This window comes from Heptranchias perlo, chromosome 12, assembly GCF_035084215.1.
Source record: "Heptranchias perlo isolate sHepPer1 chromosome 12, sHepPer1.hap1, whole genome shotgun sequence".
Taxonomy (NCBI): Eukaryota; Metazoa; Chordata; class Chondrichthyes; order Hexanchiformes; family Hexanchidae; genus Heptranchias; species Heptranchias perlo.
The window spans coordinates 18300380-18327679 of NC_090336.1; the positions used below are offsets into that span (position 1 = coordinate 18300380).

The 27300-nt window shown below is 44.9% G+C and overlaps 1 long non-coding RNA gene across 2 annotated transcripts in view; it reads left to right on the forward strand.

The window, feature by feature from the left end:
• The first annotated feature begins 2122 nt into the window (after window positions 1-2122).
• Window positions 2123-27300, forward strand: part of LOC137327674 (uncharacterized) — a 96370-nt gene continuing 71192 nt past the window's right edge. Inside the window, exons 1-2 of one of the 2 annotated variants that reach the window (XR_010964505.1) lie at window positions 2123-2342; window positions 6095-6177. This is a non-coding gene — a long non-coding RNA (uncharacterized lncRNA). Of the gene's footprint in view, window positions 2343-2657; window positions 2779-6094; window positions 6178-27300 lie in introns of those variants that run through there. The other variant, XR_010964506.1, reaches the window with a different exon arrangement.

Genomic DNA, 27300 nt, shown 5'->3' on the forward strand with positions numbered 1-27300 from the left:
ACACGTCAACCGCATTGCCCTCATCAACCCTCTCTATTACTTCATCGAAGAACTCAATCAAGTTAGTTAAACACATCTGTGCTGGCTTTCCTTTATTAATCCACACTTGTCCAAGTGACTATTAATTTTGTCCCGGATTATTGTTTCTAAAAGTTTCCCCACCATCGAGGTTAAACTGACTGGCCTGTATTTGTCGGGTTTATCCTTACACCCTTTTTTGAACAAGGGTGTAACATTTGTAATTCTCCAGTCCTCTCGCACCTCCCTTTTGAAGACAGCATGCACCAAATTTAAAATGGTTCTCTCTATCCGATCCTCACACACATTGAAAATGGACGTCAACCCCCTGGAGATTGGAACCCAAGACTCTATAGCAGCAGCCTAACATTCATGAGAGATAGGAACATATGAATTGTTAGACGAAAAAAGACCAAGGTCCATCTAGTTCACCTTCTACCATCCTGGTTGTCTCATGATACAACAACAATGGAGTTTTTAAACTAATCATAGCAATCAGTCTCTCTCAATTAGTCTACAGACCCAGACATGACATGAGAAAAACCGCAATGTTGGAGAGCTTTGGGAACCATAGATCAAAAGTCACCTGTTCCTCTCAAGATGCTTGTGACTTTGATCAATGGGGGATAGCCCTGGAGTTGCCACACATTCCATGGTGCGGCATTGTTAAGCGATTATGGCTGTACTCTTTAATGACTGAAGTAAATTTTGGTGCTCAAATAATATCCTTTTGAACGCAGGCCCATTCGTGTCCAGATCCCCTGACTCTGCAGCTGAAGGAGGACAAGATTTAACATAGGAACAGGAGTAGGCCATCCAGTCTGCTCCACCATTCAATTAGATCATGGCTGATCTATACTTCAACTTCATTTAGCCACCTTTGCTCCCTACCCCTTGATACCCTTACCTAACAAAAATCTATCAATCTCAGTCTTGAAAATTTCAATTGAAAGCCTTTTGGCTAGTGGTACAGCAACAGAAACCTGTCACCAGCATTGCCCACTTGTGCTCTTTGTATCATCTGGTCCACCTACCTCAAACTGACCATCTAACTTCCCCTATGGTGGTTATACTTGCGTGTGCTTGGTGGAGTGAATGACCCCAAGTGCTCTGAGATACTTGCATCCTGGGTACCCTCAGACCTGCTCCAGATTTTTCAGAGATGCCTATGGAAATAGAAGAAGAACATATGCTACAATGGTAACTGAGGAATGCCCACTGAAATACATAGGTAATAGTGTGCCATGGTGCTTTGCAGCAGGATATGTATTTTTTTTATTCGTTTATGGGATGTGGGCGTCGCTGGCGAGACCGGCATTTATTGCCCATCCCTAATTGCCCTTGAGAAGGTGGTGGTGAGCCGCCTTCTTGAACCGCTGCAGTCCGTGTGGTGAAGGTTCTCCCACAGTGATGTTAGGAAGGGAGTTCCAGGATTTTGACCCAGCGACGATGAAGGAACGGCGATATATTTCCAAGTCGGGATGGTGTGTGACTTGGAGGGGAACGTGCAGGTGGTGTTGTTCCCATGTGCCTGCTGCTCTTGTCCTTCTAGGTGGTAGAGGTCACGGGTTTGGGAGGTACCGTCGAAGAAGCCTTGGCGAGTTGCTGCAGTACATCCTGTGGATGGTAAACACTGCAGCCACAGTCCGCCGGTGGTATATAAGGACATACGAGAAACGACGGACAGGCTAGTTCAGCCTGTGCCACACAATTGTGATGTCTTGAGCATCCCAATAAATACAGTCCCCGCCCCATCCAATACCATGAAATCTCCTGGGCGAGGCGAAGAAACATTAAAAACCCGGGCCAATTAGGGAAAAGAAAAATCTGAAAAATTCCTCTCCGAGCCCCTTACATGAAAACAGTCCAGGAGACCACTCTAGTCCTCATTAATATCATGCAGTACCTGCCTTTTACATGAGATGATCTCTGCCCCAGCCAGAAACAGGGCCCAGCTCATGCTTGAAGGAATTCAGTGAATCAGTGTTCACCACACAAGCCGGCAACCTGTTCCACAGGTCAGTCAGTGAGTGAGTGCTGGCAGAATAACAGAAACAGGATGGCTGTATGCAGAAGCTTCCAGCTTTACCCTAGCTGAACCCCCCGATGTATTTTCAAGTCATAGGAGGTTAAGCTTAAAATTATTTGAGCAATGTAAAGTTAAGGGGCCCAGCTCCCTATTCAGGTCTGCTCCTTCCTGTTATGTTCTTCCTTATTCAGAAAGACGTAGAGTTTGAGATGTTGAAAGTTTAGAAAGAACATAGAGTAAAGGGCAAGTATGTACCCCCTACCCTAGGGCAAGTCAATGAGCATGCGTCATACAGGTAAGTTTGTGTTGCAAGCTTGCTTTGGTCATGTGCCAACAGTTTCTGTTTGAAGTGACGGTAATAAGGCAGGCCCTGCTGCAGTATGTGCATACACTCGAAGCTTGGAGAGAGTTATTTACTGAGAGTTTAGCATGCAATCTCAGTCGAGATGTAACGTAGTGAGAGGAAATTCACTGTGGCATGCATAATTTGCCCTTCTAGTTGATACAGTGAAACATTGACTCGTTTTACCTTGGCAGACAATCTTTTTTCTCCCTCATCTGCCCCCAGTGTGTTTGTAACTGTATTCACTCTGGCAGCTACCTCCTGCCAAGCAGACTGTGTGGAGCAGATATACCTCGTCGCTGCAATGGCCACAGACCTTCGGCAGGGTGAGGCCTCCCCCCACCCCATGCCTGCGCCCCTGAACTCGGCTGATTTTCCCTGGGTCAGGGTAAGTATCATGAGTTGGGTGGGTGCCAGGACCGGCTCAGTCACTGCCAGGTTGCCCTCAGGAGGCCCGGGGGGAGTGGAATTTCTGCATTGACTTGCTGCAATGTAGTGTGATCAGCTGAAGATAACATCATTTTTTAAATTCAAATTTAAATATTTAAAATTCCCGCTCTGCCTTCTGCAGCCGAATGACCCATAAAATTTAAATCCCCTTCCCTACAGCCCATAGCAACGCTGTGGAATGTGGAATGTTTTGCCATTCCTCGTTCTCAGTGTAGATCCCAAAACCACCGCTGGTGGATAGTCCCAGAATTGGCCCAGATAGCTGGTGGAATGGCTACTCTCTCAATCTTTTCTCCCTGCCAGCCTCAGTTATGTCCAAAATCGGACAAAATGGTGGAGGGAAATCTGCCCCTATGTTTCTTCAGTGGGGACGGCACCCTGGGATCGCAAAGATGTTTTGTTGCACGTTTTCTATCTGTTCCATTTGAAAGTGGAGGTGCTCTGCAGCCTTGGTTCCTTCTCTGCTCGGCAATAATGAAGCGACCATTTTTATTGAAGTAGCTGCCGCCTTTAAGAGCTCCATGCTGTTTCTCACCCGTGACTGATTGCAAGCTCGCACAGCCCAGGAACACGCTCTAAATAGCTAATGAAGCTGACCTTGGAAAATCCCACGCAGTCGGTCCACTGTGATATTGGCCAGTGCTAAGCTCGCTGCTCTGGTCATGCCAGTGCAGTGCCCATATTGGGGAATGAACCCTCCAATGTCAGGTACATCAAGGTTAGACTTTCCTGCTCCCTACCTTTCTCCCTCTGGAATTCTGTTCCAAAACCATGCCTTGTGACCTCTCACCCCGCCTTGAACACCCACCCCCTCTAAAAACCCATCTCGTTGTGCCTTTTCTTCTTGCCTCCCTTAAATTCTCTCACTTCCAACTGAGTGGCTACCTCTTCCCCCACTTTGTAAAATAATCTTGAGAATTTTAGCTAAATGAGCAACACGATATCAATATAAGTTGCTGTTAAGCAAATCGTTATATTATGTCAGTGATTTTTTTTGACTCATTTTCCATCAATAGATGTAAAAAATGTTGACTGCTTCTGAAATTTCCCAACATCTGGTGTGTTCACAAAGCCAGAAGCCTGACTAATGTTTCTCACACACTATACCTGATGACTGGTTTGACACCAGTTTCCATTATTTGTTGCCACCCTATAAAGATAAGCAGCCATTTTCCGTCAACAAATCTGAATGACTAATTTGTGGAACTCTTGTTTTTGTAGACCTGTTTTCACAATTCGTTGACCAGTTTGTTTTTCTGAGCCCCAGACTCCCTCAGAGCCCACTTCTCAAACTGACATATTAGTTTTTTTCCCTTTCTGCTAAAATTGACAAAAAAATGTTGCTGATATGTACAGCGAAGTCCGCATAGTCATCGGCCCATCTGTCTGTTGCCTCATTTGCTGAAAACAAGAGAAATTTTTAACAACAAACATAGGGAGGGGATTGTTGGCGAAATTCTTCCAGTTAATAATTTTACTGAAAAAGTCAGTGTGAGTACAAAATGGGAGATCCCACATGACCAAGAACCTCGACAACATTAAATTGAATTGAGTGACCACAGTCATTAAATTATTGTCATTAAAGACATAACATTTGACATTTGTTATTGAAAAATATGAAATTATAAAGCATACCTTAGGTGAATATTTCCTCACCAACTCCCCTCCCGCATCCAGTGTTGGTATTTTGTGTGTCAGTTATTACTACTCTGATTCACAGACTTTAAAGCTCACAGCTGGCCAAAAAAACTATTACTAAAACATACTTAAATCATCCACCTATATAAGTATGCACCATATAATAAAATGGTGGAAGCCAATTTTTCGTAATGCGCTGAAAATCGCAGTGCAGCACCTACTGGCCCATTCCCGCTGCCACTCTGGCCAGTCATTTTGGTGGGACCCTTGAACCCGATGGCCCAGGCATCCGCCTGAAACAGGCAAGCACCTCGTTAGCCCGTGCTGATTGGGTCCTATGATGTCAATAGGATCCCAATGCAATTTTGAAGTACCAACGGATGGAGTGTACACCATCCATTTGTACTTGGCATTGAGTGGCCTAACCATGTTCCTCCTGGCCCCACAACAACCGATGCCTCACATTCCGTAGTCTCTCCCTCCCCTTTACCTACCACGACCGGTTAGGCTCTATGGAGGAGCCACGAGATTCCCCGTCCTCTCCAATCAATCAGGGCTCATTTAGCAGATTTAGTAAAGTTTCACAGGAAAAATATTATCAAAGCTGAGTCAGTCTTGACTCAATGGTAGCGCTCTCGCATCTGAAGGTTGTGGGTTCGAGACCACACTCCAGCATAAAATCTAGGCTGACACTGCTGGACAGTACTGAGGGAGTGTTGCACTGTTGGAGATGCTGTCTTTCGGATAAGATGTTAAACCGAGGCCCTATCTGCCCTCTCGGTTAAATATCCAGGCAATGTAAAAAATCCCGTGGCACTATTTCGAAGAAGAGCGGGGGAGCACTCACCGGTGTCCTGGCCAATATTTATCCCTTAATCAACATCACTAAAAAGAGATTATCTGGTTGTTGTTTCATTGCTGTTTGTATGACCTTGCTGTGCGCAATTTGGCTATCGTGTTTCTACATTACAACAGTGACTACACTTCAAAGGTACTTAATTGGCTGTAAAGTGCTTTGGGACATCCTGAGGTCTTGAAAGGCCCTATATAAATACGTTCTTTCTTTCTTAATTTTTACCTCAGGGAGAGATGTTAGCTCAGAGACAAGAGTAAGAGATAAAGTGTATCATCAGAGCCCCTGCATTTTATCTTATTTCTAGAGAATTGGAAAACAATGAGTTTGACAAAAAGGGCTGATTTTTCTCAGTCAGAAGTTGAAGAATATCTTTCCTTGTGCTATAATAGTATTAAAGAAATTGTTTACAAAGGATTTGAAAACAACCTAGAAGATGAATTTCCAAAGCCTTTTTGAGGTAAGGTTTCAGAAGAAAACTATTAAGTGCTTATTTTTTTACTTTGGAGAGCAAGAGGCTAGCTCAAATAGAAAGACAGGCAGATCATTAAAATATCCACGCTATATTTTGTTTATACTGAGAATTCCAAAAGATTTTTACATAAAGAATAGATTTGTAGTTGTGCTAACCATTTACTTATCCAAATTTATGTGGATAAGGGAAATACTAATTATTTATTTTTAGAAAATCAGTCAAACAACATTTGCTCAATTGTTTCAGGATAGAACTCTTGACACTTCTTTCCATATTCTTTCACTACAGATGTGCACCTTTGGCTGCCACTTCCACTTCCCAGTACCCACATCGAAACCACATGGAGCATAAACTTTCGAACGTCTCATGAGGTAATTTTTGACACAAAAAGCAATGAATGTACTAGGCGTTGCTTATGTATGCAATTTGCATTTATTAAAGCAGCCATGTGTAAATTCACTGAATCTACAATCACAGCGAGGAGCTATTACTTCAAGGAAGTGTGCATCTGAGATCGGGTTACAAGACTAGCGCAAGACTAGTTGTCTGTACGATGCTGTAAATCCACAGAAAGTATTTTCTCACAGTTGAATTCTTGAGTTGGGCTTTGATGACTATTTCTCCTGTATATATTTTGTTGATTCTGATTAGCTGCTGTCACACTTCAATCACCGTGAACCCCTCCCGTCTCCATTTTAGCTCCAGAGTGCAGTTAATAATCTGTCCCTACTGAGTCAAAGCAACATTCAATCAAAATAACTCTCCTCATGTAAGATAAAAAGGTTTCAGTATGAATCGACATAGGTAGAGGACAGGGTTGAATTATGCCAGCTGTAATGGAATAGCCTCTCAACACTATCAGAACTAACAAATGATTATTGGCCACACTGGGGAGGGGATAGTGGAAGGTGACTAACTATGACTGAACTGTACTCCAGCAAGGAATCAACATCTTTAGGAGGGGAGAAGAGAAAGTTGTCAAGTGTTTTATCCTCAAAACAAATTAATTTCTATCAATTACAGGAGACAGATTGGGAGAGCATTTCCCTCTCACTTTTCAATAGGAATGTTCTCCAACTCTACATGTAATTGGCTCAATGACCAGTTTGCCATATTAGTCCACCCATTCAGTACTTTTGATGGGTGTTTTGATATTTGTTGAGAAATGGGAGAAGCTACAGAAGAAAATGAATGTTCCCTAAAGTAGGAGATCAACGCAGTCCATAATAGAATAATTTTACACGGCCTTGGTGGCTAAATGGCCTTTCCTTGCTCTGGATTTTCTTGTATTATTGGTGCCTGATCCACATATTCATTGCCCTTGCGGAGTTAGCCACAACCATAATAGAGGAGGTAGAGGAGCAAATTTGCAGGCAAATTACAGAAAGATGCAACAACTATAGAGTAATGATAATGGGGCACTTCAATTATCCTAAGATAGACTAGAATAGTAACAATGTAAAGGGCAAAGAGGAGGAGGAATTCCTGAAATGTGTACAAGGGAACTTTCTTGATCAGTGTGTTTCCAGCCCAACAAAGAAGGAAGCAGTGCTGGATCTAGTTCTGGGGAATGAAGTGGATCATGTTTCAGTGGGGGAGCATTTGGGGAACAGTGATCATAATATCATCAGGTTAAGAACAGTTATGGAAAAGGACAAGGAATAATCAAGCATAAAAATACTCAACTGGAGGAGGGCTAATTTCAATGAATTAAAAAGGGATCTTGCCCAGATGGATTAGACTCAAAAATTGGTGGGCAAAACAGTAATTGAACAATGAGAGGCCTTCAAGGATGAGATGGTTCGGGTATAGAGTAGACACATTCCCACAAGGGGGAAAGGAAGTGCGTCCAAAGCTAGAGCCCCCTGGATAACTAAAGATATAGAGATTAAAATGAAACAGGAAAAGGAGATCTATGACAAACGTAAGGTTCATAATACAGTAGAGAATCAGGCTGAATACAGAAAGTACAGAGGAGATCTAAGAAAGGAAATAAGCGGGGTAAAGAGAGAGTAAGAGAATAGATTAGCGGCTAATATGAAAGGGAACCCAAAAGTCTTTTATAAACATATAAATAGCAAAAGGGTAGATAAAGGAATGCTGTGGCCAATTAGGGATAAAAAACGAGATCACCTTGTGGAGGCAGAGAGTATTGCTGAGACACTAAATGAATACTTCGCATCGGTCTTCATTAGAGAGGAGAATGCTCCCAATGTAGCAGTAAAGCAGAAAGTAGTAGTGATATTGGATAGGATAAAAATAGATAAAAGGTTGGCAGTACTCAAAGTAGAAAAGTCACCTGGTCCGGATGGGATGCATCCTACGTTACTGAGGGTAGTAAGGGTGAAAATTGCGGAGGCTCTGGCCACAATCTACCAATCCTTAAATTATGGGGGTGGTGCCAGAGGATTGGAGAATTGCAAATGTTCCACCCCTGTTCAAAAAAGGTGAGAGGGATAAACCCGGCAACTACAGGCCAGTCAGCCTAACGTCGGTGGTGAGGGAACCTTTAGAAACAATAATCCGGGACAAAATTAATTGGCACTTGGAAAAGAATGGGCTAATAAATGAAAGTCAGCATGGATTTGTTAAAGGAAAATCGTGTTTAACTAATTTGATTGAGTTCTTTGATGAAGTAACGGAGAGGGTTGATGAGGGTAGTGCAGTTGATGGACTTTCAAAAGGCATTTGAAAAAAGTACCACATAATAAACTTGCTAGCAAAATTAAAACCCATGGGATTAAAAGGGCAGTAACATTATGGATACAAAATTGGCTACAGGACGGAAAGCAGAGAGTAGTGGTGGATGGTTGTTTTTCAGACTGGAGGGAAGTATAGAGTTCCCCAGGGGTCAGTATTAGGACCACTGCTCTTTTTGATATATATTAATGACCTGGACTTGGGTATACAGGGTATAATCTCAACATTTACAGATGACACGAAACTTGGAAATATAGTAAACAATTTGGAGGATAGTAATAGACTTCAAGAGAACGTAGACAGGCTGGTGGAATGGCTGGACACATGGCAAATGAAATTTAACGCAGAGAAGTGCAAAGTGATACATTTTGGCAGGAAGAATGAGGAGAGGCAATATAAACTAAATGGTACAATTTTAAAGGGGGTGCAGGAACAGAGAGACCTGGGGATGTTTGCACACAAATCTTTGAAGGTGGCAGGACAAGTTGGGAAGGCTGTTAAAAAAGCATGTGGGATCCTTGGCTTTATTAATAGAGGCATAAATTACAAAAGCAAGGAAGTTGTGCTAAACCTTTATAAAACACTGGTTAGGCCTCCGCTGGAGTATTGTGTTCAATTCTGGGCACCACACTTTAGGAAGGATATCAAGGCCTTAGAGAGGGTGCAGAGGAGATTTACTAGAATGGTACCAGGGATGAGGGACTTCAGTTATGTGGAGAGACTGGAGAAGCTGGAGTTGTTCTCCTTGGAGCAGAGAAGATTAAGAGGAGATTTGATAGAGGTGTTCAAAATCATGAAGGGTTTGATAGAGTAAATAAGGAGAAACTGTTTCCAGCGGCAGAAGGGTCGGTAACCAGAGGGCACAGATTTAAGGTGATTGGCAAAAGAACCGGAGGCGACATGAGGAAACATTTTTTTACCCAGCGAGTTGTTATGATCTGGAATGCACTGCCTGAAAGGGTGGTGGAAGCAGATTCAATAATAACTTTCAAAAGAGAATTGGATAAATACCTGAAGGGAAAAAATTTATGGGGCTATGGGGAAAGAGCAGGGGAGTGAGACTTATTGGATAGCTCTACTATAGGGCCAGCACAGGCATGATGGGCCGAATGACCTCCTTCTGTGCTGTATCATTGTATTATAATAAGGAAAAGGCAATGCATTTATGGACGATACTTCCATCAAACGTTATCAACGCTATGTTAATTATCTCCTTTAAAACGAAACTGCGTGAATATCTGGTTAAAGCTGAAACTGAGTTACAAAGATAACTATAGACTAGTTGATGAAACTCTGTATGGAAGACAATTATTTCTGGTCTGCTGGGTACATGGGAATGCCATCTGTGGAATGCAACTGGTCAGGGTTGAATAATGTAGATTGCAATATTACATTAACACGCTTGACTTGAGTTTTCCATGATTATCTTGGGGGTCAGGAAGGAATTTCAGACAATTCTCATCTTGGAAGGTTAACCAGTGGTTATTTAGCACCCCAGCAGGTTAGATGACTTGGGTAGAGTGTATCACAGTGCAGTTTGTACATTGGGAGAGGGGGGAGGGGTAGAAATCCGATACCCCATTTTGGTTTCGTCTGGTTAAAGTTAATTGGGTGAGCTGCTGGCACCTCTTGTGCCTCCACAGGCATCTCGCCCATTTGAACAAGATGAATATTGGTCCGCTTACCTCGCTGAGAGCATCCAGAGTTAAATCCCGGATGGGGGCGCCGGGGTGGGGGAGGGTGGGAGTGGTAGAGTGGCAACGGGGTGGAGCGGGCGGCGGGTGGGAGAGAACTCCTGCTCCTGGCTCCATGACATTGTTTTATTTTTAAATATTTTTTTTTAAAAAAAACCTACCTGTTGGTGGCAGCCTCTGCTTAGGCCGCAGCGGCTGCTGACCAATCCTGAGTGGAGCTGGCCTGGCCTCTGCTTCGCTTATCGGAGACCAATTTCACGAGGGGGCCTTAGATGGGTTTTCGGCCCCTCATTAACGTACGCAAGATGCCTAACGCCTGCTCTAGGGGGCCACCCGAGACGCCTAAAAAATGGGCCTGACGAATTTTTGCAGTGGCCCGGGCGCACGCGGTGGCCCTCCCACTGCTAAACTTGTCATCGATGCAGCTGAGAAACAGGCTCAGCCCATACCAACTTTTACCCCGGTGTGTCGTAAGGAGTCGGCTGGATGGAACTAATGAGCTTTTCTCATTTCGTTCGTTCTTCTGTCAGGATGTCATGTAACGCTCTCATGACGGAATGAATCTCTCTGCTTTCTCCCCAGCCCTCTCTGCCTCACTGTTCCATGCACCTGCAGTGGCTGAGAGGTCAGGTGAGGGATTGTACCATACCAGGGGACCGCTGGGAGATTTTCTGTGGTCATCTGGTGTCTGCTGTCTTTCCAAATACTAGTTACACCTGTTGAGCTAGTTTTTGGGCTCTTCCAATGGCTCGGTGGGTTTGTACAGTGAGTAACTGAGCAAAAGAGTACAGAAGGCCGTAGATCCGATTCCCGTTCAGCCAGCTGATCATGCCCCTGCAGCAATAGGGGTGACTTCAGTGACCCTTTCCCAAGTATAGGGGAGAAAGTTGCCCAGGGTGCCTGATAACTATCTGTTGATTCTTGCTTCAATGAGGGGTAGAATCAGGCTCTGCCAAGATGGTCAAAAAGCTTGCTGATACTGGTGGAATTTTCAAGTGGCTGGTTAGTCACCTATAAAGGGAAACACTAGGCAGCTCACATAACATAATGGGGCTATTGAAGAAAAAAAAGTCCTTTTTATTTTAAATTGAGTTATCCCCACACCTTGGAGAATAAACAATATGAACTAGTAGACCCCATGTTATACACAGTGAGAAACTGTGGATTACACGTGGTATATACACTAATACATAATGGGTAATAGTGAATCTATTGTTAGATAAACAGAATACACAGTGGGGAAACAGTGGATCTGATACACAATAGAAAACTATGCTATCCAATGCAATCCATTCATGAGGAAAACTTTCATAACTTGCTCGTGGAATAAACTGAGTATGTCACGAACAGCGACAAGATTATGAAGTGAGTTCGCATACTGTCCCTTCATCTCTGGGAACAGGGCTCAAATCCAGCCTAGGTTAGGGAATGAAAGGCTTCTATCAGTCAAATGGTAAGGGTAGCCCTTAAATTGGGTTTGCTCTGTCTCAACTCAGTTACTATGGACCATGGGTCCACAGCACATAGCTATCCCTAATGTGGCATTGTGGGAACCACATTCAGCTAAGTTACAAGGATGGCTAGTGTCTATTGTGGGGGACAACTGGCAGCAGTCTATGACCGTGACACGAACAGCGTACAGTACCTCTGGTAACCAGGGCCGCAGTGTTTCAGTGGAGCGACGGGGCAGACGGAGCTCACACTGGCTATCCCTCTTGCACTGGGAGCAGCAGATACATTTTAAATCTCTGATGCTGTAGATTATGCTGTTCTGACATTGGGGCTGAGGCTGATTGTAGGGATATGGTAAAGAAAGCTTTAATCTGCATCCAAGCTGGGCTATATTTGACCTGGGAGTGCTGTATGTTTGATGCTGGGTGCCGGAAATGGGGGAAAGTGTTCCATATTCCAGTATTAACAGTCCTCGTCTTGATGAGCATAAATATTTGCCTAACATATAAGGAAAGTAAAGGTTAGCCATTTTTTTAAGTTTATATTACAAAAATAGTTTTGCAGTGGAAAATTTGTTCTTCCATCAGCTATAGCTGGATAGCAGAGTTAGACTAGTTACACTGGATAAAATGCTTTCGAGCACATACAGCTGTATCGGACTACTTGGAGTGCAACTCCACCACGTCGTACAAGGAACGTTCACTTCTTACAACTCGGCTGAAAGCATGTATTCTCAGGGCAGGCCGGTTTGGAAAAGTGTCAAGCTAAAATATGAAAAGGGCTCAGTATAGTGAAGAATGAGAATAAAGGACCACTAATGGACCCCTTTCTCTATAACCAGAATAGTCTGTCCTGAAAAAGAACAGATGTAAAGTTTTTTTGGAAATGCTGCTGTAGTTACAACTGAGCAAGTTGAAAGGAAACTGAACTGCTTCAAACAAATCTACATTCAGTCTTAATGCTGGGATTTAGAGTCGCCTGAATTAATTATTGCAGACAGATTTCAGTGTCAAAGGTCAGACTTTAACCTTAATGTCTCCCAGTCCCTTCGAAAAATGTTTATACTAGACATCCCCAAAGTTTCAACAATGCACAGAAAAGGTCATGATGTTCACAGATCTGCCCCCAGCTCATAGCATTTGGAGTTATCCTTGATGTACTTGTTCATTCTCGTTCAAGAAAAAGATGCTTCTTGCAAATTAGATATCAGGATCTCGGGTCAGGTCAGTACTCGCGAGTGTAATGAGCTGAAGAAGCTTTGCCTTTTTAGAATTTATTTGTGACAAATAGCCACATTCCAGTCTCAATCCAAATGATTTGAATGCTTTTCAGATTACTTCCTTCATTTGCATTGTATTGGGATTAAGGAAGGCACACAAAAAACCCAGCAGACAGGCAAAGCCTGTTTGTGCTCGCTTTCATCTTTCAAAAGTTAAAAATTAGCAGTGTGAAATGATACATTTTGTAAACTGATGTATCAATCTGACCATCTTGAGAGCAAGGCTGGAAACAGGTAATTCCGGTAATTGTCTACATTGTCATCGGTCTTCACACTCTTTTAATTTCACCCATTTCCCCTTTAACAGATTGAATTAATCTGGCAGCGAGGCGGTTTGCCGGTTCCAAATGTTGCTTCATGTCTAGCCATGTGACATTGTTTACTTTCTGTGCGGGACTCTCATTTATTCAACATCCTTCCCTCACAGTGCTTCCATGCATGATCTGCCTGAGAACAGTTGCATGGCTTTTGTCCTCGTAAGCACTGCAGTCTGTTCAAGGTAGACCCACGAGGTTTTTGCATAAACATTTTGCAAAAGCTGAATAAGTAATATTAGAACTGTAGCAATTTCCTTCCTGAAGCTTTTTTTTTATAAGTTAAAATGTTATTGCTTTTCTCAAAGTAACTGATAGAAAGGCTGCTTATCATTCTGAAGTGGATTGGCACAAAACAATGATGTGATTTTATAATTAATTTTCTAATGCCAATTTGGTATTGTGATTGTTGTGCTGGCCTTTGAGTCTTTGGGTATTCCAGGGTCATGAAGCTAAAGAAAGGAAGCAAGACAGCTCTTCCCCTCCCCCCCCCCCCCACGCCCCCCCCCCCCCCCCCACAGCTCCCAGTATGTGCACAAATGATCCTTGTATACTGAGCTCCTATCTCAGCCCAGTTGCTTGATGGACTGACGGAGGGAGGTGTTGACATTATTTGGACTTTCAGAGAGCCTTTGACAAGATACTGCACAATAGGTTACTTTATAAAATAGAATCCTGTGGGATAGGAGGGCAGATCCCACATTGGATAGGGAATTGGTTGCATTCATAATGGAAGTGGCTGTGGAGTGTGTGTGGAGACCAGTTACTAGTGGAGTCCCGCAGGGACCCGTGTTGAGACCGCTGCCCTTCACGATCTGCATTAATGATCCAGCAGATGGCGGCGGGGGTACTGCTCGCAAGTTAGTGGACAACACCAAGATCTGTGCTAGTGTTACGACCTTAGATGAGAGAAAAAAAGACTACAATCTGATCTAGATGCGATGGGGGAATGGGCCCGCGTAATGCAGTGTCAGGCGAGCGGATAGGGCTAACACCAAGCATGTATATACTATACTCGGTACAGAATTGAAGTCTGTTGAGCAGAAAAGGGACCTCAGCATATAGCACACATGTCTCTGAAGATGTGCAACAAGTGCAGAGAGGCTATTGTGAAGGCAGGCGTACCAGGGTGTATAGCAAGGACAACTCAATATAAAACTGAAAGAACTATAATGTCCTTTATATAAAGACTTTAGTTAGGCCTCGTCTGGATACTGTTTTCAGTTTTGGTCCCTCAAATGGTAGATAATAGAGGCCCTGGAAAAGGTTGAAAGGAGGTCCACTAGAATGAGCCCTAGCTTAAAAATTGTTAGATATCAAACAGGTCAGATAACTGGATTTTTTCACTCTAGAAAAGTGTAGGCTTTGGGGAGATTTAATTGAAGCGTCTAAAATGATGAAGGGACTGGATTGTGTCTGTGTGGACAGACTATTTAACTAGATAGGTAAGGGACAATGAGGGGTCATGCATATAAGCTATGCAAGCATAGGACTAGGGTAGATGTAAGGTGGATTTTCTTTACGCAGAGGGATGTCGACATTTGGAACGAGTTACCGGCTCATGTGGTGAGTGCGGATTCACTGCAACAGTTCGAAGGGAGCTGGGATGAGTTTCTGGGAGCAGGTAGCCAGCCAGCCACTCTCGGGAACAAAAATATAGTGCAGTCTCAACCTAAATGAGGCAAGAACAAGACAACATACAAAGTGGATGGTGGGCAGGGTGGAAAAAAATAATAACAAAGTTAAGAGGTCACAGCAAAAGCTGTTTTTTTCACTTTCCTGCGACAATACTGGGTAACATGGGACCCCAAAACTGGAGATACTGCTTGTAACAAGTTGAACTGTTGGACTGAAGCAGCTGATGGCAAGGTTAGATATAGATTCCTAGAACAGCACCATCTAGTGTATTTATGTAAATAAATATATATGAGCCCATTTTCTGAGTTTGTGCTACCGGCTGATAGACTTGTCCATCGGCTGTGCATAATGAGAGATTGTGGGCACACTCCCTATGATCATCTGACAATTAAAATTAACGTTGATGACACAAAATTGGAAAATCAGCCAATTTGAGTGCCTGGTGTAGTGCCTATGCCATTAAAGTCCATTCAAATAAAATTTGGAAATGACAGTCTTTCTGGCTTCTTATTGATAATATATAGACTCAAGGTGAGGTAAAACACTGCCCAACGTCTTATAGTGTCATTCAGAACTATGAACGCATGTACTAAGACAATATTTTTAATTGGTTAATAAGCACCGGTATTTGTTGAGGTCTTCATGGTATAAGAAAAATGATAAAGAGGAGAAACTATTGAATAAAGAATATCAACTACTTTTCCTAATTTGTAATTCAGTTAGGGAGATGATTGAGAGGTGACTGTACCCCGTTAATTTTTGGCGGTATTGTCGTAGGAATGGGGCAACAGCAGAGTGCAAACTATAATTTTATACCTGCAACTAAAATATGGATTTTAGGCCTATTGTTGCTATGAAGGTCATTGCCATCAGCGGATGGAAAACATCCTGTCCTAGACTCGCCGGGATTAATCAAACTGGAATGAACTGAACTAATTTTACTTCCAACCCCTTGGAGCTCCCACCGGCAGTAGACTTGTCAGTTTGTCTGCCTTATTTTGGATTCGGACACAGGTGCCGGAGGTAACAGGATAGCACTTCCCATCTCCAAACTCCAGAGCGGGAAATGTTATTGCAGCTTGGGGGCTAAATGAATCATTAATATTTTGTTTTTCCATTCCTAACTGGAAAGAACAACCATTGAGGGCATCCAACCAATAATAATATAATCACTTGCCGGTAAAAGCCTTTTTTCCTGTAAAACAATGGCTAATATCATAAAATGATAAGATAGAAATTTTAAAAAGGAAGCTATTATACATAAATTACTTTTATTGGAATTTTCTCACCTTGAGGTGTTTCCTTCCTTTTTTTTTAGATGTGAGCAGATCCAGTCTTGCTTGCAGGTTTCGGCCCAACTATTGCACAGAGGCCGTGCTTGCCATAGGTTCCAGGAATTAGTCATCTCAGTTCATTTTTGCCCCTTCCGATGAATTGTTCCCTAAGGCACGATCGGCTTTGTGTCTCTCACCCGACCAAGAATCGATGGAACTCGCCACAGCTGAGACCCTTGTACTCCGTTATGGAAGTGCTCCCCGTGCCAGTGGTGCCATGCTATGTGCCAGGCCGCTGGCGCTCTTGAGTACCAAGTCAGGTGCCCGTTCTACGCACTGCTCGATTGTACGCTCCATGGACTTCAGTGAAGCGTAAATTTAGGTGGGTCGTAAAATCGGCGTCTGATCAGAACCTGCCCCATTCCTGCTGGGTTGGTTTGGTTAGAACTGAGGATGTAGATTGAGAGTACATTGAAGCAACTGCAAGTGTAAGATGTTATTTTATCGCTGGGAATTTCCTCGGAGTTGGGGGTGGCGGGGTAAACCCATTTAAGCATGTATCTGGACTTTCTGCTGATCTTCTTAAAGTTATGGGGGGGGGCCGATTGGGAGAACCCCCGAGGAAATTCTCGACGTATGTTTCTGACTGGGAACTTTCTTGATGTGAGTATCTGAATAGGCACGGAACAAAATGGCAGCTATTTCTATTAGTTGCTAGCAATGCTTTCTCTCCAGATCACCCTTCGGAACCTACCTTGTGCTGTAAAACATGCTGCTTCATATATATATTGCATTGCTTTCTCTGAAGGCCTTTGGACATAAATGGCCTGAATTTCCTCAATATAATTCACACTACTATTACTCCTTTAAGAAAGTCGATGCATCCACCAGTTGCCGGTGGAGAGTTGCATGCATGTTTCCTGGGTAAGTTCATTTGCATACCCTTTGGTGCAAAATGGGTGTAAGCAGCTGAACCTCCAGGGAACTTCTGTGCAGCCTTTTAAAAGAACTGTTCGGCCTATGCTCTTCAGCAGCACTCTGGGTGACGAGCAGGTAAGACAGCAACAGTACTTCACTTCTTTTATTTCTCTTACATTGCTTCACCGGGTACTTTCCAATATTTTGATTATACCTGGACTGATTTATGACTCAAGTGCCATCTGTTCCCAGAGGGCAGCAGGGGCAGGCCGCATCCAGGAGAAGAGCATCAGTAATGCACACCTCCAAGCCTTACCTGACAAGATTGAAAAGAGGGGAGACAGACTCCTGGGTATGTGTTCCAACAAGCTGGCCAGGACTGTCACTCGATCTGCCTGGAGGGAGGTGGCATTGGCTGAGTGGCAACTTCCCCACCACTCCAGATTACAGAACAGTGCTGCAAGAACTTCAATGACCTGACCAGGGCTGGCATGGTAACACACTGACAGTGCTGTTCCATTTCTTCCTTGCCCTCCTCTGGGCACCAGCACAGTCTTTACCCTCTTAAAGCAACACATATAAAATTAACCCTTCACACTGCACTCCAATTAAGGGCAACTCTTAGCTACATACACAAAGTGCCTTTTACAACCTCAAAACCTCTTCCTTCGCTCTCATACCCCACATCTCTTACTTCACCATGTCACTTGGCACACACTCCTCAATTGCTAGCCTTTCCCCCATTTACTCATTCTGATGGCAGGAGAAATTGGTGCACAATGCCCACCAAAAGGCTGGCCACTAGAGGAGGCACCCCCCTCTTTAAACCCCTCACCCTCTCAAGGACAAGCCCAAGTAGCTCACAGGCACTCACGCAGCTATTGCTGTAGCATAAGGCAAGGTCGGCAGATACTGCTAGCGCCAGGTTAGTAACTGAGCACCTATACTGTTGCCCTGGTAACTGAGCACCTATACTCAGGCCCTGACAGCCCTGTGAAACAGCACACAGACAGAATCATCCAGCCCCTTTCTCTGTCTCTTTAATGCCACGGGGGTAATGGACGTCCATTCTTGCTTTTAATTATGCTTTTCTGCTGATCCAGCATAGCAATGGGGCGCACGGCTGGAGGAAGATGATACTGAGGAGAAAGACCTGGGACTTTTGCCTCTCTTGTCAAGTATGGGTATGATGATGTGGAGGATCAGGACGAGGACCAGCCCACTCACTATTTCCAGTTGCTTAATCTGCCCCACCCTCCTCCAACACACCACCTATGGCACCTGCTTCCTCAATCCCAGGCACCAGCTCTGAGACTTTCACCCAGGGGTAATTAGATACTGAGGAATTAGCACAAGGTGACTTAGTGAGCACAAAGGACCTTGAGGAGCAGGAACTGGGAGAGATGTGCCTCTGTCCTAGCAGGGGATGAAAAGGCTGCCTATCGTTTAAGGGTCATGGGATCTAGAACTCATGGGCACTCGCCCTGAAATGAAGGATGTACCTACGTGCACGCTGTGAGGACAATCTGTCAGGATGTGCAGCGACTGACGGGGGTGTCTGTCAAAGCCGACCGCTCTCCTTTGTGGCGACATCACGGAAGTTTCGTCTTCCTGGCAGGCACCAGTGCAGCAATCGGCAGCTGCATTCAAAATCTGCAGCAGATCCCCAGAAGAGATGCAGCCAGGGACCAGTTGGTGGTTTTACCACCGTGGAAGCACAGACTGCAGCTCTGGAGGCAGTAGAGGACAGATTGGAGTGCAGCATGGATTGCAGCGTCTAGACCAGGGTGTGGGGCTTTCAGGATCTGATCGCTGCCATTAGACCAGATATCCCACTGATCAATGTGCAGTTTCAGCACTGCTACTGTACCAAAAATGGTGAGGGAAATTCACCCCCAGTGTCTGCTATAAAGAGTGCGTAAGATTGGCAGCCCTGGGATTAAGACCTGTGAGCTTGAAATCGTGAGGCAAGTTAATCAGATAGAAATAATAATTTTGTTCTTACACTTTTCACTACCAACTACTAGCCAAATGCATAAGACAATTTGTATTATATTAATATTTTTTGTTTCACGTTCCTTTTGCATCTCCACTCAACAGTTAATAACAAGCCTTCAGTCTGTTTAATTTTTTTAAAATCAGGGATTTTATATTGGCTCTCATTGGGTATTGATTGAATTAAAAATCACCATAAAATAACTGTTCGGTTTGCCTTCTTTGGAGTTTGTCTCAATTATATGCAGCCCACCTTTGGCTACACCCCTTTAGGAAGCTGGTTCCAATTCATATTCAGCCCGTGTAAACAAATCATTCAAATGTAAACTGGCTTCTGAAGAAGTATGTGTTCACAGAGGCAGCTGAGGGGATGTTTGGCTACCCCATTCTGACTGAACTTACTCCCACTGTGCTGTCACCCTTGCGTTGGACCAGTGACTGGAACTAATCCCGCTGGAGGTATATAGATAAAGAAGGAACGTGCACTTATATAGTGCCTTTCACAACCTCCCAAAGCACTTTGCCAATGAAGTATAGTCACTCTTGTAATGTGGCAGCCAATTTGTGCACAGCAAGGTCCCACAAACAACAATGTAATCTGTTTTTTTAGTGATGTGCATGCTATCGCCTCTTTTACATCCACCTGAGGGTGGATGGAGCCTTGGTTTAACAGCACCTCTGACAGTGTAGCACTCCCTCAGTGCTGCACTGGAGCCCTAGCCTAGATTATGTAATCAAGGCTCTGGATTGGCACTTAAACCCATAACCTGTTGACTCAGAGGCGAGAGTGCTCCCACTGAGCCACAGTTTACTTGGTCATTAGTCTTCTATTACTGCTTGTCTACATAATCAGTACCTGTGAGTTCAGCGTGACTGGGCTGTCAAGTCCCCATTTGCCCTGAGGCAATCATAAGAGAAAAAGTAAAGACTGTAAATGTGTCTGTGTGACCTCTTGACACAACTCTCCTGCATTAATGTGAGGCAGATTTTTATTTTCATAAACCCAACTTTCGCCCTTGATGATGATGATGATGATGATGATTATTACTTTTTGCACATAACAAGAGTTGACATTTCCCCTGCCAAGATAAATGATCTGCTTCCACGCTGGTGGTAGCCACTTCAAAGTCAAAGCAAGGCGGCTTCTCTTTTTACTTGAACAATGCAATTGGAGCACACGCTACTTCTGAGTACTTGTCTGAAGTCGTTCTGTTCTGCCGCGTTGTGCCATTTGCTGATTCCTGTTATGTACCGCTCTTGTCACTCTGTGTGTGCGTGTGTGTGTGTGTGTGTGTGTTTTACGCCCTTTTTTGTGCCGTTAATAAATAAGGCCCGGGCCAAAAGCTGTCACTCGTTCTTTTTAAACCTTCTGAGGCAGCTTTTTAAAAGAATGTCTTTACTTTCCCATACTTCACATACTGTTCCTTCTCCAATATACCTATCAGGTGATGGATTGAGCTTTTATTCAAAAGTGCAGGAAAGGGAGACGTGTTAACTGATTTCAAAGCTCCTGGGATCCCTGCTCCTTCCAATGTCAGAATGACTTCTGAGTTGCGTAAAGCTCGGTGGTTGTGTTAAGTGGTTTGGCCATACTTCAGTGGCTAAAGTTCGGGTTGCAATTCCTGTCCCACATTGATGCATAACACCATTGCTTTGATTGGCAGAGGCTCCCCGCTTTCCTTGTATCTCTCCAGCGTAATGACATGCAAGGCTGCCTGTAATGCACATCCAGCATCAAGCAGGCTCTTGTTTTCTGACCCTAATCGTGTGGGGGGTGGGTGTTGTGGGGGGGCAACCAAACCCTTGCAGTTTATATCTCACCACTGATCTTAAGACCAGTAGGACCGGTGACTGGTACCCGGATCTCACTTTTACTGCAGCCTGTGCATCTACACAGCTCTTGTGCATTAGTGCATTCTCTGTCGGTAAATGTTCTGAGAACATGGCGCGAGCTCCATACGCCTTTTTATAAAACATTTTCAAAAATCAGTTTATAAAGAGCACAGCGTATCCAGCGGAGCCCTGAACACTTTGTAAACCCAAGTTGACACTTTCCTGGAAGGTACCAACCACTTACATTTATATAGCGCCTTTCACTACCTCAGGATGTCCCAAAGTGCTTTACAGCCAATGAAGTACCTTTTGAAGTGTAGTCACCGTTGTAATGTAGGAAATACAGCAGTTAATTTGCGCACGGCAAGCTTCCACAAACAGCAATGACAGTTGGCGATCAGGAGTGGGAACCCTGGCTAATTTCTGCTCCCGCCCACCTCCTCCTTCCTAGCCCTTGGATTGCGAGGATAATTATAGCACTCCTGTTGTTACCCCGACTGAGCCCAAAGCTTGTTTATAAAATGAATATACAAATGTGACAGCCAAGTGGTAGCTCATGTGGCAGCAGGCAGCATGTGCCACAATACAAGCTACTTCAAACGGCCAGTGTGACAGGGTTTGCAGAGCAGGTTGTTCTGCAGACTTAGCCTGTCCAAAAACTGGCCAATCCTGTGACGATGTCCCGTTTAACTCAGACTCATCAAAGAATAGCGACTAGTTCTTTAAAAAGAAATTTACAGTCAAAGAATCAACTATGCTTCATACTTCACCAAATCATCAATCAATCAGCTCACCTAACTAATATTTAAATTTAGTGGGTACATGGACGGCCCAATCTAGAACTGAACCAGCAGGAAGGTCCCAGGTTCGACCTCTGGTCTGCGCACTTAACTGATCTCAGGCTGGATGGCAGTTGGGGCAGTATAATTAGTCCAGTGCTCCTGCCTTGTGGAGGATTGGGGGGTTGGGGGTTGGGGGGGGGGGGCGGGCGGAAACATTATGTATATGAATGGTGGGTGGTGGAGACTGGATCAAGCTCGAGTGCAGTACCTTCCCTATGATCGAACAGTCTGCTAACACTGTTGAGGCTCATGTGTTAAGAAGGGCCACTTGAGTGAGGTGCTGGAGCCAGTGGACACGTACCTCAGCATAGGATGGTATCTTCGGGAAAAGAGGAGAGCTGGACTGGTTCGAGATAGTGAAGAGCTGGAGCATTTATAAAGGGAATTGTTGACTGGGAGGGAGGAGAGCTGCCTGTCATTTATATTGCAATGCCCACATCATTTACATTGTTGCGCCCAGCTCGTCAACATCGAAATGCTCTTCCTTGTCTTAAAATCCTTGCCCTGCACTTATTTTCACATTCCACCCCCTTTCCCTCCACTCCACCATTGGGTTTAATAGCCACAACAATCTTTTCCTAACTCTCTTTGTCTTGCTATCTTTCTCATCACCTCCGAAGTCCTCTTCAAGTGTGCCTTCGCTCCCTCCGGCTAACTTCTCTCCCACTTTCTGCTCAGTGCCCACCACTTCCTCTGCAAAGCACCTTGGGTCGTGAAAGTTGCCATGGAAATGCAAGCTGTTGTTGCTGTTTTCAAGACGGACTTTGGGGGCCATTGACATCGTTCTGTTGGGTGTTTGGCAGGTGAATAACAAAAGGCTTACCAGTCTAAGGAGACCGTGCCTCTTTAAGGCTGTGGCGTTTTCAGAAGTACGTAAGCCTATTTTATTTTGATAATTTTAACTGCACCCCAGGTCAAAAAGGCACTTTGTCTGTTTTGAAGCAGTTGCCAATCCAATCCTCTGCTGCTGAAGTGAAACAATTATATTTAATTTGGCTTGAAATGTTTTTGCAGTGATATCTGTCCACATTTCAGCGTTCTCAGACAGACAGTAACAATGTAAAGCCCATTTCTCATGTTTACATCTTAAGTGCTTGTTTGATCTCAGCTTATCTACTCCTCCATGTTTTTGTTTTCTTCTCCAGGTGATCAGCTTGATCTAAAGCCTTTGAGGTAACACTGACATATTTTCAGTTTGGAACCAATAACAAAATAATACACACGAGGTAGTGAATGACCTAGCAACTCATTCCAAAAACAGCCTCGTAATCCCATACTACCAGTCAAGCGATGTGATATCATGTATTTAGTTAATCAGAAACACTTGTAATATGCACTTATTGACGTCACTTGGCTGTGCTTTTCAGTGCATAAAAGTAAGGCTGATCGGAGACTGGTAATGCCACTGGGAATTGTAAAGTTTCAGCACAGAAAATCAGATTTGTGCTTACAATGTTATAAAAAGTAATAGATATCCAGGAGCCAGTTAAAGACAGTAACAGAATCTCAGCATTCAGATACTCTGTTTAAATGACTCGAGCTTTTGTTCTCACGATCTGACCCTCTTGATTGGGCCATTGTCTTGTGCCTCTTTTCCTTTCCTAAGAAACAGCACTGAGTGACCCAATAGCTTATTGCTAAGAAAGTTCCCTTCATAACCCGCATGCCCAGACTCCTGGGATAACCAGACACGAGCATATACCTGCAATAGGGTTACCACCTTTTTGCCAAGTCCAAACACTGGACATGGGTGATCTAGAGTAATGAGCTGTTAGCTGTGGCTCAGTGGTGGCATGTTTGCCTCTGAGTCAGAAGGTTGTGGGTTCAAGTCTCACTCCAGGGACTTGAACCCACTGCTCTGACACTCTAGTGCCTTAATAAAGGACTGCTGTACTGTCAGAGGTGCTGTCTTTTGGATGTTAAACTGAGGTCCTGTCTGCCCTCTCAGGTGGCCTAAAAGATCCCATGGCACTATTTTGAAGAAGAGCAGGGGAGTTCTCCCTGGTCTCTTGGCCAATATTTATCCCTCAACCAACATCACTGAATAAAACAGATGATCTGGTCATTTATCGCATTGCTGTTTGTGGGACCTTGCTGTGCACAAATTAGCTGTCGCGATTCCTACATTACAACAGTGACTACACTTCAACAATACTTCATAGACTGTAAAGCACTTTGGGATATCCTGAGGTTGTGAAAGGCGCAAGTCTATCTGTCCGTAATCATGATTTGCTTTTTGACATTTGCTCTGCTGATGATGAAAACTCACTGCGAACCTTGCCAATGTTGAGAAGAAAAAAATTCTCGGCAACCCCAGATGTTCAGTTAGTTTATCTCTGAGTGGCTGAGCCACACAGACCAGGAAGGTCTCCGATATGATCCCTCCTCTGTGCTGAGGGAGCTGAGCTCAGGCACGGCAGCAGTACGGGGCTACACTTGGCCTCAGCAGCCATGGGCTATTGATGGAAAATCAGTCAGACTACGCACCCAAGATCACCGTCCAGCCACCCTGGCTTCAAGTGCACATGTGTGGATGTTGAGTGAAGGCAGGACAAAGCTTGGCCGCAACGCCCCACAGTGTTGACTAGAGTAACGCCATTTAATGTCAAGACACGAATATGGATAACGGCCATTTCATAACTGGAGGATGTCCAGCATTAGTGAAACCAAACCCCAGATAGGTATCAATAGCTTCGGTAGAAGAAGTCTAGAGAACATAAGAAGAAAAAAACAAAGCTCTATAATATAGGACAAGAAGTAAATGAAACGAATAGGCTTATATTTCTTAAAATAAGACTGTGGCCTAGAAATTCGAGCACACCCATTTTTGTGCCCTTGGGTGGCGCAGGGAACAATCCCTGTCCTTGAATGGTGAGGCCCGAGGTGCCCCTGATATTGGTGTTGCAGGTGCCCTCAGGTAAGTGAGCAATGCTGGGATGACTGAGTTGGGAGGAAGCGGTGACAGTGAATGGCCACTCCCGCTCCTCCCGGCTCCACAATCGGGTAAGTATATTTAAAAAAAATTACCTTCTAACAGGCAGTCCCTTGAAGGACCACAGATTAGGCCACATGTAGACCTAGCTTTCCTGAGTGTGGTCAGTGCTGCCTCAGGGCAAACCAATCTTCCAGTGGAGGCCTCACAAATGTTAGGCCCCTTATTTGCATATGCAAAAGACCTAACGCCAGTTTCAGGATTGGGCACTGCACGCCGATATTTTGGCCTTTACCAATATGGCGCACCTCTGGTTCATAATGAGCATGCACTTCCTGCCTGCCATATTGGAGGCTCAGGAGGCCGTTTAGCGCCCGAACAACGGGCGCTGTGTGACCAAATTTCTAGGCCTTGGTGTTTGGTTTTAATTTTTAAAATTTCTGGAAATGCCACTGAAAAGCTGGACTGTTTGGTACAAAATCAGACAGGTGGTGACCGTAACAAGCTACAATGGAGTTGAATGTCATCAGATCTCGGAGCACTCTACAGTATATTTGCTCAATGCTGCAGCCTGTCACAGTTGTGTGGGTGCCCCTGCCCTCCTGGTTAAGCCAAAGGGGGATGCATGAAGCTGAGGTGCATGCAGAGTTATAAGGAAAGACGACCAAAATTTAGCAAGGCCTGCGTGACACTACCACCGCTCTTGTACTGCGTCAGGGCTCCAGGTCATCCTATCACCCTTTTGCTGGAACTTAAGTGAAAATGTGGCTAACAGATAGTAACGGCTTTGCTTCTGCCCTGCCATGTGTAATTAGGCATAGCAGTTGGCATGTGAAAGAGGACAATGGCTCTTCTGTCCTCCCCAGTCCAAATGCAACACTTCTGCTCGCTCTGCCTTGGATACAATATAGTTAGCTAAGGTCATCGAGGTACACAAGTACTCTGTTTTCTCTCCGTTTTCCCCCCTCCTCTGTTGAAAGTGACACAGTCTGGGGTGTGGTTCCATGGGAATTGGCAACCTCTGATATCTCAACCAATGGCCAATTGACAATTTCCACATGTGACCCCAGAGACTGAGTGTCAACAATCTATTTGATCATGAAGGAATTTGTACTCTTGCCCAATCTTCTCCTCACCCAAAAAAAAAACTGCATGGCTGTGAGGAAAGAGTAGGGGAGTGGGACTAATTGGAAGTTCTTTTAAAGACTGGCACCGACACGATGGTCCGAATGGCCTCATTCTGTGCTGTATCATTCTGTGACCATCCAAATTGTGCACTTTCCAGCAGAGGTTAACAATCGAGAGCAGAACCCAGGCTGATGTTTCCCCTTCATTAGCCCTGGGACACAGAGACCAGTTGTGGTGTCTCGACTGCTGTCCTAGCTGAGGTTGGCTAACCCGGCATAGTGCAGAGATCAAACCTGGGACCTCCTGGTCCACATGGCTCAGTCCCACAAGATGCTGAGCATTGACCCACTGAGGCATTGAGAAAGCCAAGAGTGTTCAGCATTGTCACAATAAGCAAATTAAGACATCTGGACCAGAAATTCAGGTGTGTCCATATTTGGGTGTTAGGGGAGGTGAAAGGTGAATACCCTGTGCCAGAATAGTGAGGTCTGAGGCTCCCCAGTAATTGGGCCTCTGACCTCATTGTAATCGAATCAACGTGTCATGACAGCCCGCCGGAGAAGACTGGAGATAAAGCGGCCCTCAGGTAAATGAGTCTGGGGGTCAGGACGGGGATGGAGGTGGGGGCAGGGCAAGACAAAACGAGACCCGGGGTATTATAAATTGGATGGCCAGGTGGTGAAGGATAGACTACTAGAGCCTGGTCTTCAGTTGCTTCCAAGCCTTTGTTGACACAGCTCAATATTGCACACCCTCCTATAAATGGATACAAGACGGTCCCCAATTGATACCCACTATCTGAATACAATTAACATTAATTGATATAAATTACATAGATACAATTGACATGGGGGTCGGGGCCACGGGTCGGGACAGGAATCGGGATCAGGTCAGGGGGCCTGTAGTCGTGGGAGACGGAGTCGGGATCAGGTCAGGGGGCCTGTAGTCGTGGAAGACGGAGTCGGGATCAGGTCAGGGGGCCTGTAGTCGTGGGAGACGGAGTCGGGATCAGGTCAGGGGGCCTGTAGTCGTGGGAGACGGAGTCGGGATCAGGTCAGGGGGCCTGTAGTCGTGGGAGACGGAGTCGGGATCAGGTCAGGGGGCCTGTAGTCGTGGGGGACGGAGTCGGGATCAGGTCAGGGGGCCTGTAGTTGTGGGAGACGGAGTCGGGATCAGGTCAGGGGGCCTGTAGTCGTGGGTGACGGAGTCGGGATCAGGTCAGGGGGCCTGTAGTCGTGGGGGACGGGGTCGGGATCAGGTCAGGGGGCCTGTCGTCTTGGGAGACGGGTTTGAGATCAGGTCAGTGGGCCTGTATTCAAGGGGATTGGCAGTTGGGGTGGGCCGGGAGCGTGGGAGATCGAGGCTGGGGGTGGAGGGAATTTGGGGGTCGGGGCTAGGTGGAGAAAGAAATCGGGATTGAGTATGGGGGGTCGGGACCGTGAGTGTGGGGGGTCGGGACCGTGAGTGTGGGGGGTCGGGACCATGAGTGTGGGGG